Source organism: Haemorhous mexicanus, chromosome 1 (genome assembly GCF_027477595.1).
Source record: "Haemorhous mexicanus isolate bHaeMex1 chromosome 1, bHaeMex1.pri, whole genome shotgun sequence".
Taxonomy (NCBI): Eukaryota; Metazoa; Chordata; class Aves; order Passeriformes; family Fringillidae; genus Haemorhous; species Haemorhous mexicanus.
This window is the reverse complement of record NC_082341.1, coordinates 148,693,023-148,707,633: the sequence shown is the minus strand read 5'-3', so window position 1 is coordinate 148,707,633 and position 14,611 is coordinate 148,693,023. Positions and strand designations below refer to the sequence as shown.

General features: G+C 38.6%; 1 protein-coding gene across 7 annotated transcripts in view; it reads left to right on the top strand.

Moving 5' to 3' along the window:
- CYRIB (CYFIP related Rac1 interactor B) overlaps positions 1-14,611 on the top strand; it is a 96,822-nt gene that overhangs the window by 53,799 nt on the left and 28,412 nt on the right. For all 7 annotated transcript variants that reach the window (XM_059867116.1, XM_059867138.1, XM_059867108.1 and 4 more), the window contains exons 2-3: positions 747-825; positions 12,684-12,720. The gene's annotated coding sequence lies outside the window, so the exon portion shown is untranslated. The remainder of the gene's footprint in view (positions 1-746; positions 826-12,683; positions 12,721-14,611) is intronic.

The following is a 14,611-nucleotide window of genomic DNA, read 5'->3' as shown; positions in this document are numbered from 1 at the left end:
CCACAACAGAAAGGTATCAGTTCTGGGCAGTTCATCACCCAGTTACTGTACTAAAAAAGGTAGGCTGCTTGCTATATAAATCTACTCCAAATGAGCTGAAATACCCTCCAAATGTTTGCAATGGAATCTCTCAGTGCTGCATTTCCATAGGAAATGCTGTTTTGTCTGACCATACAAATACTAATTTTTCTAAACCAGAAGCGTAATTTTGAAGCAGAAAATCCTAGTACCCCTAGAGAAGTCCAGATAGGTAAAAACTTCTATTGGGGGCATTTTTCTTTAACTGATGAAAACCATAGCAGTGAAGTGCTTTTCCCTGTGTGCAATGTATGTGGCACTGTAAATAAAGCTTGAACTGAGACCTACTTTTTTCTGCTGCAATTATGTGTAACTCGGCTCCGTAATGCAGAGATGTAATGCTCTATTTTTTGTGCTGTAACTATATGTAACTTAACTCGGTAATGCTGAGCTGCAATGCTCTATTTCTGATGCTTGTGATCATGGCTAGCTAATAGCCTTACTGACTCACAGAAGAGTTTGTAAGGATGCTTCTCTGTTTGCTTGTAATGTCACTTCCATAAAATCACCAAGTGTTTTTGAATTCTGCATGTCTCATTTGCATTCCTAAAGGATTATGTAGGTTCCTTGGCACTGCAGGATTAACTTTGATTTACCCCTGGCACTGGTTTATGTGATTGAAATACCATGTATTGTTTATGTTTAATGGGGTTCTTCTGTTTTTTCAGATTGTGAGGACGAGCTGCTGCATCAATAATCTGAAGAAGGGAGTTCTCTGTTAAGACTGCAAGAAGATACTACTAACTGGTAAACACTTGCTTGGGTTTCTTTGCTTGTAGAATATTTCTTTGTTTTCTGTAATATTTTAGGCCAAGGAATACAAAGTATTTTGATCTGTTGAAAGCAGGTAGTTCACGCAACATTTTTTCTTTCTAACTGTAGCTCACCAGACAAAAGACTCAGCAGCAGTGGATAATGTGTGGGCATTTAAATTGGAATACAAATTGATTAAATTCCTGCTCTCTCAATGGAAGAAAAAAGACTGTTGCTTTTTTTTTTTTCCCCTGTAATGACATGTTAGACATAGTCTGTTTGCTTTTTTAGCTGAGACAAATACGATGTGTCTGTATAAATACTATTTGAAGTGTGATAGTGCAAACAGTGAAACTTCAAATATAGTGCTTCATAGTCTGGAGAGAGACAAAGGGAAGCCTTTACAGAAGTCCAGATGCTTTAGAAGATGCCAGTAATGTGCTTGTAATTATTCAATGGATGTTTGTTGAGGCCTAATTTTCACTGAGGTTAATGTATGATAATAAAACTAAGGATGTCTTGTGATTCCCAGACATACCAAGTCTGTGCAGGCTGCTTCTGGGTACAGAGCAATAATAGGATCATCAGTGAAGAGCTATGACCACTTAATAGCAGTTTGCCAGTCCTTAAGTTAAGAAGATGTTGAGCTAGAATATTGCACAACAATCACAAGGAAACCTGAGGATTTAGGACATTGGAATGTCTTGACATAGGTAAATCATGTGCATATTGATAGTTGGTACCAGAGTTACTGCTCATCTCTCAATTACTTAATATTTTAAATGAAGTAGCAGTTTTCCTCTGTAATTATACCTTCCTGTACACCTTCCATCAAGCTTGGATCTTACCTTTCTGTTTACTGCTGCCACTTGAGCTGCAGGCTCATGAAATTTGTGTCAAGACAGGTTTCTTTGCCCAAATTGGGTGATGTGGCTGCGTTCAAGGAAGAACATGGAAGGAGGCACATCCTAGCCAAGAAGAAAACATTAAGCTTTCATGACTTAAGCATTTACAGATGCTTTATTAATCTTCACTTGCCAGTTAATTTGCCTAAATTTTATAAGCAGTCAAGGATAACTTTATAAAGTTCTTTTGTGTAGCTGTTGCAGAGAATATTCAAATGCTTGGATTGGTTACTCTGCCAAACCTAGATTAATGTTAGGAAAGTTTTGAAAGCTTATAGTAGTCAGCAATGTGCATCTGTCAGAATGACATAGTAAAAACAAAGCTTTTTTTATATAAAGATGACTTTCATAGTGCAGCTGTTTCTGAGCGGTAATTTCAAGAGTTTTGTTGCCTGTAAAATTGCAGTTCCTGAAGCTAAAATACATATGAGACTCATTCCTAAATACTGGGTTTGAAAGTGTATGACCTTCAGCTTACAGGAGAAAAAAATCTCTGGCATGTAGTGTGCCGCCATTTGAGGTACCAAAGCACTGCATTGCCACCATAAGGTTTGAACCACATTATCATTATCTGATAGTAACTTTTAGGATAATACTTTGGATTATTCTGATTGTATATGATGTGAATAAGTAATGTGTGTCTTTCACAAAATTTGAGTGCATAGCTTGCCCTGTACAGAAGACTGAAAAGCTCATAAATCTAGAATTGAAATCTTCTGTCCTTTTCCCTACTTTGGCTTCCTTTTCCAGCCCATCATCTCTCCATCTCTCTCAGAGAGAGAAGTTTAACAGGATGGCCATGCTGAGTGAAACTGTGTAGTTCTGTGAAGTAGCTCTTTGTCTGCAGCTGTGGTAAAGTATTTATCTTAATTCAGTATTTCCTTTAGGATTAGTAAGTCTTTTTTAGCTTGGGGTTTCACTGTTTTCAGCAGCAACTTTGATTTGGAAAGGCAGGAGCTGAGAGCCTGCTGAGCTCTACTGTGTTTTAGACCTGACCCTGGTTGTCAGCACAGGTCCCCAGCTCTGGGACTGTGCTGAAGAGAGAATGTTACACATGCGTGCTGCATCCCCTGGGGCAGAGTGTGTCTGTGTCTGGGTCTTGCGTGACTAGTGCCAAGATAAAAATTCTAATCCAGCTGGTCCTTGATGTGGTGCAGACCAGCCCAAATGGTTGTAGAAGATGTGCATGCCCATTTTATTCAGGTGCTGTTTCTTCTGCTTAAGATATTTCAACTGTCCATTATCACAGACACTGAAGGATGAGTAACATTTCAGTGTTTGCCCTATTTTTCTTGTATTAGCTGTTCTTTTTCATTATGCTAACTTAACTTGTATGGGATTCTTTTTCCAGAGTATCAGTTGTTCAGAAAAGATCTTAATAATTGCCTTCTGCTTTCACATATAATCTCTGATAGTTATTCACTCTCCTTGTAGTGTTATCTCTTACATGCAGCTTGAACTTGTCTGCGTGCTTGAAGATTTAAAAATCTTTCCATGCAACTTAGAATTGTTCCCCTGTAATGATGATGGGAAATGTTTTGAACAAACGGATTAACATGTTGTGAAGTCTCTGTTCCAGTACTAATATTACATTGATCTTGTGGGTGGATTAACAGGTTTTTCATTTATGTTAATTTTAATAAATAAGAAAACACCTTCAGTATTATGTTTACAAAGTGAAAGCAAATGCATACCTGTCATTTTCTTATTAATTTTGAGAACTCTCTGTGGCTTGTATAGCTCTTATTAAAGTAACATTTGTCTGGCTGACACATCTTTAAATGTTTTGCTTCCTCTTGTGAAGAATCTTTAAAACTTCTTCAGTAACAATGTCAGTCTTTCTTTGTGCAAATCCCTTAATATGTCTTAATATCTGTTAAAAAGAGCAGGAAAGTTTTTTTTGTCTTTATACTTGTGTGTAAAAAAGGTTTGAAGTGAAGGATCTCATGCAGAAGAGATACTGTATTTGAGTAAGGCCCTATTCCATGTGTTTACAGAATTCTGCTTGATTTTGACTAGTGAGAAAGTTTGTATGAAGTCAAACATGCTACAAGAAATATAAAGCTAGGTTCTGTTTTGTTTTGCTCAGTGCTAAATGCTTCCTCCATTAAACAAGGAAGTAGGTTTTATAAATGTATAGCTTTTAATGGCTGATTTCAGATGGGTTTGTTTGTTTGTTTGATGAAACCTATGTAACCAACTCAGAAAGTGGTGACATTACAAATATTTCTAAAAGTTTTCAGTGCAAAGCCCACCAGATACCAAAAGCAGGGTAATGTGGGAATATCAGAGGTAAAAGAATAACCTGCTACAGTGATGTTATAGAATGTAAATATGTTAAGAAAAATTGCCTTTCTGACAACTGAAACCACTTGTGCTTCCCATTTGTGCCACAGCTTAAAAACTATCTCCTTTGAAATTGGTGCTCTAAATATATTGTTGTAGGTTTGTCTGTAAATTCAGCAGAGCCTCTTGAATTGATTTCTCATTCATGTGGAAGTGGGTTTGTGTTAAATGGCTCTTAGTACATGGAGGTTAAGTACTTGTTGTGATTTTGACACTCAAGATAACGTGGTAGAAATTCTGATCATGATACTGGTATTCAACCAGCATGCATTTATTTTGCATTAATGGTGGTGTCTAAGGCAAAAAGAGAGGAATGTCTGACTTTTTTTAGGCTGAACTGAGCTGTCTTGTACTTATTTGCTTTATTTTGTCTTGGGGCTTGTTTACTGTGCCTCGCTGCAATAGCACAGGAGTAGATTGAGGTGTTAGAAGCTTTAATGCAATGCTGTGTTTTTTGAAGTTTAATAGTGTGTATTATCAATGTAAATAATGTGCCTGTACGGAGGGAAGATAATGTATCTTTTTTTCCACAGAAGATGTAAAATAAGTTAAAGCTTGAACAAAGATTGTAGTAATCTGCAGATGATCAGTGACAAGACTTTTTCGCTGTAATCAAATGGAATTCAGCGTTGAGCTCTTCCAAAATATCTTTCCTTTATGTGTAGTAGTCCTACTGCAATAGTTAATACAGTAGTTTAAAAATAAGTGAGTTTTGAATTTGGTTTAAAGGCTTATTTAGTAAACTGTGCTCTGCTTGAGACTTCAGCCATGCCGATTTGTTTATGAAGGTAAAGCTGCCATTTTTCTTTACCTGTAAATAGTTGCTCAGGACAACATGAACTGTTTAATTCTGTTTGTCCAATGAGCCTTCAAATCAAAGGCATTAATTTAAGGGTTGTTTTGACTTTTTGAAAAGTCACTTTTAAACAGGGCAGCAAAATATGTAAACTTTTCTCTATAGAAAGACATTTGACCTGAAAAGCTGTGCTTGTTGAGACAGGTGACTGTGGAGGTTCATATTCAGTTTTATGTGGTCTGTTCTATTAGGTTAATGTCAGATGTTGCTTATTTCACTTCCTGACTTAGAGAAGAACTCTAAAATACTTGTTAAAGGACAATTCTAGGTTTTGTGGAGGGAGGGTTGTTGTTTTTTTTTAAACTCTGTAGGCACTTGAACTCTAAAGTCCTTTAGTTCTTGTTAGTGTTCAGCTTACTGCTTGACCACATAACTGCAGTTTTATTATTTAGAATCATAGAATGTCTCAAGTTGGAAAGGACCCACACCCATCATAAAGTTCAGCTCTCTGCTCCTTGCAGGACTCCCTACCACTAAATCATGTGACTTAAGAGCATTGTCCAGATACTTCTTGAGCTCTGTCTGCCATGACCACTTCCCTGGGGAGCCTGTCCAGTGTCCAGACAGTGTCCAGTGCCCCTCAGTGAAGAAGCTTTCCTTAATGTCCCATCTGAATGCCCTCTGGTGCAGCTAGCCTCCCTTTAGGTGATCATGGAATTAATTTGAGAAATTATTAAAAAGAAATAGTGTGCAGCGCTGAGGCTCAGTGCCATTAAATTACAATGCAGGAATTAAGACCTTGTTGTATAGCTTCTGGTTTTTTGGTTTGTTTTCCTTCCTATTGGACAAAGCTGTTGAATGTGCCCAACAGTCCCTAGGAACTGAACCTGGACATTCCATGTTTTTACTAGATTAATTTCAAAACTGTATTACTGCAATGCATAGCTGATTGGAAAAGGTTCTTCATATCCTGCCCTCTTCTGCTTTTTAATTGTAGCTGTGACAATTATTGCAAATCTTTGTGTAGATGGAGCTCACAGATCTCCTGGACAAGCTGGAGGCACTTTCAAGAGTCAGTGCTCTGTGACAGTTCCTCTGGCAGGAGCAGAGCTCTTCTGTCCTCCTTGACAGAAATTGCTGCCTGTGCCAAGGCACTCATGGAGCCACCCTTTGGAAAGTTACAACTGGAAGGAGCTGCCTCTGCTGAGATTTGCATAGTGGGGCAGCCCTGGGGACCCTGAGGGAAGGAGTTAAAGTGAACTGCTTGACTGTCATCTAGAAACTGCTCAGCCCTGAGCCTGTGACAAAACTTACTGCTGCTGCTGTCCATAGGAAGGGCTTTTCAGGCTTTTAAAAATCTAAACTGTGTTCTTAGCAATCCAAAATAAACACGTTCATATGTGTTTAATAAGAGGTGCTGTGTGGGATACTTCCATAGCTGTAGCATAATCAGCTTAGGTCTAAGTTCATCTTAGAGTTTTATGTATCAGAGGGGTAACTAGGGCTTCAGCTCTCAATTTTTTATTACTGTTGATGAACAGTTGATGGTTAGAACTCACTAAAACCAGTAAAAAGATCTTTTAGGTGGTAAGTTGTCTCTATGGAACACAAAAGAACACAGGCGCACACTTCTGCTCTCAAGGTGAAGAGCAAAAGGGAAGTTTATTTTCTGACTCCAACATTTATAGTTTTCCAAACATGACAGTGGATTGGAGGGTGACAGTGCCACCTCTCCAATGACACTGGACAAACCAACAGTCTATCAAATTTCTCCTCCTCCATAAAAGAATGCAAAACAATGTGTTATTTACAGAAAGTGTGTGAGAAGGTTCTCTACGAGAATGTCAACATCAGAAGGCTTAAAAAATCTTAAAAAATCAGATCAGGGCGACAGTAAGTGACTGTAACTCTTCTGTGGCTTGTTTTTTTTGTTTGTTTGTTGGGGTTTTTTGGAGGTTTTTTTTGTGGTAGAAGTTCCTTGCTGTTCATGTGACCTAGTACAGTCCTGAGAGATGTGGGTTTTTTGGGGGCTTTTTTTGGTGGTTTTTTTTCGTTTGTTTGTTTGGTTTATTTTTAACCCTGAGAGTAGAAATCTAGATTATAAGGAATAAGAACTCCTCTGTTCAAGCATTAGGGAATAGGGCTGTGGGTCTTGGCGTTGCTCAGAGCTGATCCTACACTACTAATAATGTGAATGGGAAAGCCCTACTGACCTTTCCTTGTCTTACTGTTTGTGTTGTGCAAACTTCCTGGGACAGGACATGGTTTCATTTCTGTTTTGATGATATTGAGCCAGAACTCTCTGTTTAACTCTGTCATATTCCTAATAAATTATATCATCTGTATATCTTAGATAAATAAGCTGTTGAATCACTTGAGTAGTGTTCAGAAACACTTCACAATTGGGTGTTAACAGCATAAAAACAAAGGAAGCATCTACTGTGGCAAAACAATGATGCCAGGTAGTCATTAAACATGCAATGGAGAGCAAATGCCAGTATCATTTAAAGGTGTAGGAATGATACCCCATCTCTTCCTACCTTAGGAAGGAATATTTCAGTAGTTTTTTTGAGGAGTGAAAACCTGAATTCTAGAGAGTTCTTAAAAATTCTGCTTGTGTTTTATATCCAGTACTAAATCGCTTCAGGGTTTGGATTTATGAAAGTTCAAAAGAAATTCAGGAGATAATATGTTAGTGAAAGTAGAAAGTTCAGTTGTTTGAGTAATTGACTATTAGACACAGGACTTGCTTTAATAATTCTTGCAGTCTTTTCTAATTCTTTCATTTTTTTGTAAAAAAAAAAAGAAGCTGTGTTGCTTGGACTAAAGTACCGCAGCTCTACCCCCTACTCCACTACCAAAAAAAAGCAACCGAACACAAACTAAAACACAACTCTAAATTAAACAGCTGAAGAAGTCCCATCTCTGCTTTACTCAAATTCCTTATTTGTCTTCTGGTTTCCCAACCTTTTTTTTTCCTCAACTTATTTCTATAATTGAAAAAGTTTATTTGGCAATATTTAACTTTCTGATCTGGTTAAAAAAAACCCCTTGTAGCTGCTTTTCAACTTGCAGGGTTTTTTTCTGTGTAGAGCTTTGAGATGCAAAAATGAAGATTATGATAGTTTATTTTACTTTTTCCACTTAGCCAAAGTAATGGTTTGTCCCAGAAACAAACCATTATGCGTAAGTGGATGAAAATAAAAATTTTCATGCTGAATACCAGTTTTGTGTGAATATCCTCTTCGGCCATACAAGCTTCTGAAATATCTTCTCATTTTTCCTTTTTTATTACTTCTTTTTGAAGTTGTTGCAAGGGATATATGTATAAAACCTTGTGTCCATCCTGTTGGTCTGCAATGCAGCATGTAAACTTTTCTGAAAGCTTTCGAGGAATCTTTTAGGTTGGAACAGGCTTGCAAGGTCAAGTCCGACCATCACCCTCCACTGCCAAGTCCACAACAATATAATGTGATACATTAACTACAAAAGGTATTAAAAAAAAAACAACAACCTTGAAATTAAGATCATATGAAGTGAAGCTACTATGCAACAGTAACAGCTTAGAGATAATGTATCCTGTGAAACTATAATAATTAGGGAAAATTAAATAAGCTTGAAAAATTATAGTGGGACAGTAGACCCTCTGATACATTCACAGTCTATTTCTATTATTAAATTACAAATTTAAAACATGGGTTTGAGTGTAGCAAGTAATATTAGGTACTGTAGCAGCATTGAGAAATTACACAGGATAGGGAAGGATTTAATATAACATGTGGACTTTTAAGATGCAATTTTGCCTCACCAATGGAGAAGAAAGATTTGAGCTGGAGCTTTACAATCAGAAATCAAAAAAGTGTTTTTATAGCAAGCAACCAGTACATTTGCTCTTTGTGAAGAACTGAGGTCACTTTGCAGTAGTGGTAGCCTGCTTTGCTAGTCTTAGTCTCATATACAATTGCCATACAGACTTTGTCTGTGATCACTGTTGTTAAACACCAGGGTTCACATCCACTTAGCATGGAGCCATGGGTTCATCTGCAGATGCCCTGAAACTCCCTTTGAAATATGATCCTAGCAATGAATTATTTTTTATAGCTTAGACATGTGTTATTGTTATTGAAGTAAAAATCAAATTTTATTCCTAAACATTTCTGAGTTTTCTCTTTTTATTACCCACAAGATGTGGGATGTATTTGACTTGTGGCTCTGTTTTGGACTGGGCTTGGTTTTTATGTTTTAGTGTGTGCTTCTAAGAGTTACAAGTTTTTTAGAGCTGTTTCCACAAACTTTATTTCAACTGAAACTGAACCAAGAGAGCAGGAACAGACTTTGAGCTAGATCCTGTTCTCTTCTGGATCCAAGGGCTGTTAGCATTAATGAACTGAGAACATCTGTGCCATAGTCCACAGCTGGTTCACATGGATTTCAAGGTGGTGATGCCTACCAAGAGGAGTCCTAGTGCAACCTTGAACTGTAAACTAGGACTTGGAACATTTGCTCTGTCAGAGTAGCAGTCTCTTGTGTTTTGAAAACAGCTTTAGTCTGGGTGCCCAGTATTTCACATAGAGTACATGAATCCCATGCAAGCTTTTTCTAGTAAGTGCTGTAAGCTTTTTGAAGTTGATACTTTCTGAAGTCCGTGATGAGCTGAGATACCAGTTGAGTAGACAGAAAGTAATTTAGGTTCTTGGTGCAAAATTGTTGATCATTATTTCTTACCACTCAGTGTTTTCAGAACGTGAGTGTTGGAAAGCCTGAAAAACTCATCATTCTTGTAGCAAATCATGACTGACAGTCACTGACAAGTCTGTGCCTGAGTGTAGAGGCTTCTTAATTAGTTCAGCTACAGTTGGGCAGAAGACAGTGGTTTCATAGTGGAAGTTAATGGTTAGCTGTTCTCATGTGAAATCTGTTTTCACGTATTGCTGAGTTAAGCAGCATCAGTTCAATATGAGGTGGATGCCCAAAGCACAGGGCTTACTCAGTGGTTAGCCAATTTTCATTGAGGTTTTTTCCTCCAGTTTCATCATTCACAATGATGCCAAGTTTACTTACTGCATCTTTTTTATCTGGGTACTATTTGACTTGTCAGCTGCAGGCTTTTCCTCTGACAAACTGAATGATGCTTGGTTTAGTTTCTGTTATGCTACAGTTTAGATGGTTCACTGTCCCTCTCTGATGGTTCTAGACAGTTTTCATTTTGGTTCTTCAACTGTGTGAATTCTTTGAATTTCTGTTGTAGTTGGCCTGAGATATTGGCATGTGCTTTGGCCTCTTTCTGCTGTGGTGAAGTTAGGCTGCAGTTCAAGGGAGGGGATTGTGTGTCTAAATGTGATCCCTGGGATGGTGTGCATTAATCTCTCTGCTGTTTGACTCCATGAGCTGTAACCCATTGAGTAAAGTTAATTTTCCTGCCCAGAACTTTTTTCCTCTGTGATGTAGCATTAAATATTTGACTACCTCAGAATCACAAGGAATTGAAAAATGCTGGGTCTGAATTATTCAATTTTCACTACCTATTAAATTGTATAGTTTACATGTCTCATCTTGTGCCTTTTTGTGGTATTTCTATAATAATCTGCAGATTTAAACCTTGAGGATATGTCAGAAGGAAGCTCAGAGGTTTTGCAAATCCTCTATCCCAGCATGAAAACCCAAATAGTGCATGTTGAACCTGAAAGAGTTCTTCATTTAGAAACTCTTTAGTCTAAATTGAGGTGTCTCCAAAGTGCAGAAATTAATTCTGTAAAGAATCCAGTTCACCAATCATTTCACATCTGTCTGTTTTTAATGCATCTTTGCTGGTGTTCCTCCCTGACTAGAGATCAGAAAGTAAATTTCTTATCCATTTAGGCACTGCTTTATTATATTGCTCAGTGCTAACCTCTAAATTTAAAATACTGTGATGTGAAGTCACACTATGTAAAAAAATCAAATACCTGTCAGCTTGCCAGTGTAAACCAAGCGACAGCATCAGTGGTGCTCAGTGTGAGCTGTTTTGCTCAAAGGCTTGTTCAAAGGTACTAAAAGATAGGAAACCAATTAATGGATTCCTGTGCTGACATCCCTCTACCTGTTATTGATGATAGTCCAACTGACCTATAATTCTCAACTTTCCTGGCTGCTTCCCTTTTGCCTAATGGCTTTGCTGTTCTCCTCCTGCCTTCATTACCACAGGAGTCCTAGAAGGCTTTGGTAATTATTAACTTCCACTCATTCATTGAAGCCTTCAGGACAAGCCACCCGAGCGTCCTCACGTTGCTCTTGCAGGTGGTAAGTGCTTATGTCTCTATGTGTGCAGCATTGTGTCCAGAAAGATGGAAAGACCTGACCTCATTTTTTTTCCTAATAATTCTATCAGTTGGAAATAGGTGTATTTCTGTAGAAATGAACTAGTACCATTAGAGGACACTTTTTTTTTAAAGTCCCTAAACTAGCTGCTACAGTGGGCTTTTTTTCCTTTCATTTTCAAATTTATCTCTATATTCAGCTCATTCTCATGAATTTAGGCTTCTTAGTTTTGTTTATAGCTCAGTCCTATCTGAATTTTCTCTCACTCTTTTTCAGGAAATTAGCTTCTTAGAGTAGTGTTGGGTCACGCTTTGGTTTCAGTTTCTCTTTGCAATGCCAGTTGTGTTCAGCCCTGACCTGCAGGGGACTAGCAATTTCCAGAGTTTTATTTTTGTTGTGCTGTCTCAAAGCACAAATTGAGCAGTCTGAAGTCATGAGAAGGGGAAAAAAAATCCAACCATATTTAAAATATGCCTAATGAGAGTGAGTGCATTTTAGGGAATTGCAGTAGCTCCTACAATGACAGTGCTGTTAACCATATTGTTGTCCTGAAGTACTGTCTGTTGCTTACTTCTAAGAAAGTAAGGGGAAGATGAAGTCAATAGGAAAAAGGCAAAAGCAGCTGCTACCCAAACTTAAGCCTGGTCAAGGGGGAAACTTCTTTGAGAGAGATGCGTGCACTGAAAAGAATGGAGAGTTAAATTTCTACAGTTGTAGCTGTCTGATGGTTATGTTTTGTTCAGTTCTCTGGGCTGTGAAGAGTCATTCTCACTAAAGTCTCCACTCTTCTTCTTGCCTGTGCTGTTGTATATCTTCAGAGCCTTCCCTAGCTAATGTTACACTATTATTTCCTGTGAAGCTTTCAGTTACTGTAATAATCCATATCTTCTCCTTTAAACTGTACTATTAACATAATTATTTCACCATGTTATGACGGTGGTAATGATGTATGCAGTACACTGAGGCTGTCCAAGAACACTAGTTTTCTTTGTTAAGCAAATGGTTTTCAGTACTTGAAAATGCCTTCTCTGGAGTTCAGCATGCGAGCCTTGAATTTTTTCAAGTGCACATTTGTGTGGTTGGATTAGAATCTTGTGTGATTTTCTTGTTAAAGCAATGTGAAATGCAAGCAGAACAGTTTGCCACTGGTATTTTATTGCAGCTTTGATTCTTTAGTTATTAAATTTATTCTGGAATATATGTGTTTATGCATTGTCTAAGATGGCAGCATTTTTCCCTGGAAGCACATTCATTGCCAAATAATGGCATTCCCTATTCATTTGTATGCCTAGAGATAAAACACAGTTCTGAATTACATATTTTTAGCATATTTTTAAAAAGTCCTGGTGGCCTATGGACCCAGGACTATGTTTATGAAGTAGATACATAAGAACAGTATGTCTGTAACAGATGTGAGTTTGCTTTTCCAAGGTCACATTGCATTGCATTTAAGACTTTTGGTGTAAAAGAATTAATTTCCATAATCTCTTTTTTTCTTTTTAAAACAGACTGGAGGCCAAGAACAGAGTGCAGCACTGGCTGTAGGTAAGAATTGAAACTTAACCTGCTTGAAAACTGCTGACAAATAAGCAAAATTGTAGTATGTTAAAGAACAGAAAATGGGACTCTTTCAATATTAGTCATTTTCCCTGCAAGAACTTGCTTTCCCTCTTTTCCTTCAAGAACTCTTGAAATTTGTGGTGTTCTCTGGGAGTCCTGATCCCTGACAGAATTTATGCCTCTTTGTTTAAAGATGCTAAACCAGGCTGCAAGGATTTGGTTTTTGCTTCCACAGAGCCTGGTGAGGCTGCTTTTGAAAACTCTTCACCAGAGTGATGTGAAGTCTCATTACTTCAAAGAAGGCGTTTCCACTATGCACAAAGTGGTTTGGCCACTTGTGTGAACTTACCCTAGAAGAAGACTGTGCAACTTCTTGAACTTTTTGAATGAGGAGATAATGTTTGGTGGTTTTTCTCTCTGTCTTTTTAGTAAAGCTTCTGTGTAGCTGAACTTATGCTTATCCCTTATGCCAGGAACCAGCACTCTGAACCAGCTTGTGAGACTGAAGAGGTAGCACATGCTCATGTGAAGGTTTTAGCTTAGTTTTATAACCTGCTGCTTGTCTTCTAAGCTACTGCATAGTGTCTGTGTTATACTTCATGTTTATTGTGCTTTGCCAGCACAGCCATTAATCTTCTGTCACATTGGAAAAGTGATGGTACCAAACATGAGGTAGGATTTATTTTTCTTCTGTTTTTGACTAATCATCAAATAGCCATTGAATTCTGGGGAGCTGGTTAGATGGATTTGTGTTGAGATACCAGATGCCCATCAGAGCATCTCTATCCACCACTCTATCACTCCCTTCTCAGTGGAGAAGGAAGACAAAATGCAACAAAAAGTTCATGGATTGAGATAAGGGTGGGGGGAGATCATTCAACAGTTACTGTCATGGGTAAAACAGACTCAGCTTAGGAAAATTAGTTGAATTTATTACCATTAGAATTAGAGCTCCTTCCCCCCATGCCTTCTCCCTTACTAGGCTTAATTTTATCCCCAGTTCTTTACCTCACCCCTCCCTGCTCAGTCAGGGGAGATGGGGAATGGGGGTTACAGTCAGTTCATCACAGGTTGTTGCTGCTGCTTCCTCCTCCAAGGGAGAGAAGCCCTTCCCTGTTCCAGTGTGGGATGTCCCTCCCACCGAACACAGTCCTCCAGGAACTTTTCCAACATGAGTCCTTCCCAAGGGCTACAGTTCTTCACAAACTGCTCCAGTGTTGGTCCCTTCCATGGGGTGCAGTCCTGCAGGAACAGACCCCTCCAGTGTAGGTCCCCCACAGGGCCACACGTCCTGCCAGGAGGACCATGGGTCCACCATGGGCTTCCCACAGGGTCACAGCCTCCTTTGGGCATCCACCTGCTCCAGTGCAGGGTCCTCCACAGGCTGCAGGTGGATCTCTGCTGCCATGTGGGAGTAGCAGTAGTAGCTTTATCCTTTAATAGCTTTCACTTATAAAGTCCTTGAGGGTATTGTTAAAGCTGCAGTTGGAACTAGTGCAGACTTTTAATTTACAGCACTGTGTGCATTTACAAATTAAACACTATAATAAGTCATTTAAGTGAGTCAGACCATGGGTCCATCTAGGCAAGTCCAGGCTCCAGGATCACCATCTTTCTTCCCTCTGCATGTGTGCACTTGGATTTGCACATCCTTTCACAACCTCCACTTAATCATCTACTAGAACAATGCTGCTTCTGATTAGGAAGATGAGAGTCATCCAGAAAAGCTAGGAAAACTCAGGTTGCATTGCTGGGAATGATACTGCCTGCAGTAAGAAGAATGCTGTCCAGCATGACTACAGCACATGGCAAATAACTTCTGTTTTCTTTGAAGAAACTGTGAACCAACAGTGTTTCAGGTATTGAAGGGAGAATG